The sequence below is a fragment of the Pinus tabuliformis genome, chromosome 3_1 (assembly GCF_031772625.1).
Source record: "Pinus tabuliformis cultivar Carrire ecotype Pingquan chromosome 3_1, CPIR1, whole genome shotgun sequence".
NCBI classification, from domain to species: domain Eukaryota; kingdom Viridiplantae; phylum Streptophyta; class Pinopsida; order Pinales; family Pinaceae; genus Pinus; species Pinus tabuliformis.
Genome location: NC_142301.1, coordinates 124514989 through 124516688, shown reverse-complemented (window position 1 = coordinate 124516688; position 1700 = coordinate 124514989).

Genomic DNA, 1700 nt, shown 5'->3' with positions numbered 1-1700 from the left:
GATTGGGGAGTTATTCAGAGTGAAAACCCTTCCGTTGGAGAGGGGTTTCAAGTATTTGGGATTCAGAATTAAACCTAATAGATACCTTCTAGCATATTGGTAGTGGATTATTGATAAGTTCAAGTCGAGATTAAAATTGTGGACTCACAGGTAGTTGGTGGAAGGTTGGCTCTAGTCCAATTTGTTTTACAAAACTTGTCGATGTACTGGATGCATCTCTACTGATTCGCAAAGACTAATATTCGATGTATCGACTAAGGAATTTCTAATTTTATATGGGTTGGTTCATTAGATTGTAGGGAGATCCACCTTGTCATTCTTGGAAAAATTACAAACAATACCTCTGTGGGAGGATGGGGAATTAAGGGAACTGAATTCTTTGGATGAGCCCTATTGTCAAATAATTTCTAGAGGGAAATATTTGGTACACGAATTTGGCATGATATTATCATTGACAAATATCTAAAGGGAATGCATCCTTTTGAGTAGATCAGACAAGGTGAAAACTCCATAAAAAAAGGCTCATATATTTGGAACAGTTTGATGTCAACTAGGTGTTGGACTATTGAAAATTTCAAGTGGTTCATTGGAGTAGGCTTGAACACTTTGATCAGTATGAATCCAATTTTTAGGATGAAAGAGGCGAATAATATACCACCCCTGGTTATAAAATACCTACATACGAAAAGAAATTTCTACTTAGGTCAAATCTAGAAAGGGAGAGACCCATTGCACTTATATCCTACCTGGATGACTGCAAAGGATTTAGGATTGAGACATGAACTCATGTACAAATGGAATGATATTCTAATACAACTTCACATGTTCAACATTCAATTAAACCAAAAGGATTATAACATTTATTGGAACATTGGTAATCAAAAGGGAATCATCATAGTACAAAGCATCTATAGACACATTTCACACTCCCTTGCAGTCATAAGTGGTATGAGCTGGTATCATCGGGTTTGGTCTTGGAATAACCCTCATAAAATCATTCTTTTTGGTTGATTGTTGTGTCAACATAAGATACTGACATGGGAGAATTTATATAAAATATGTTTCTCTGGCCCCAAGAGATGTAGCTTGTGCAAGTCCTCGAAAGAAATTATTGTTCATATTTTCATAAAATGTCATTTTACACAAAAACTAAGACTAAATGAATGTTGGGATCTCCCATCAAGGGAAGGAGTGTTTAAGCATTGGATACAATTAACTATGGAGCACAAAACCCTTCCTTTTTATGCCCGCTGAAGTATTTGGAAAACAAATAATGCATCCATTTTTGAAGACTTGGACCCAGATATTGGGAACACTGCTTCTAAAATCTATGCAATGGTCGGTGAATATCAACAGGCCACTAGATCTAAGCCTATCCACTCTATCAAGATAAGACCCCATCGTATTTTTCCAACAGAATTCTTCGATGGAGCGGCACAAACCTAAAGTTATGGGTGTGGAGCAAGAATCACAACCAGTGTGAATCTTGAATTTCATTTTAATGGAATGGGGGTAAGGGCTCATCAATAGGGTAGAAATAATAGCCCTCAAGGGATTAATATATTGCACCAGATGTTTAAATTTGGAATTTCTATCTATTTTTGGTGACTCCCAGGTCACCATTTACTGGATCAACGAGGAAACAAATTTCACTCCATTTGAGATGGCACATTGGATGCAAAAAATTCAAGGAATCAAAA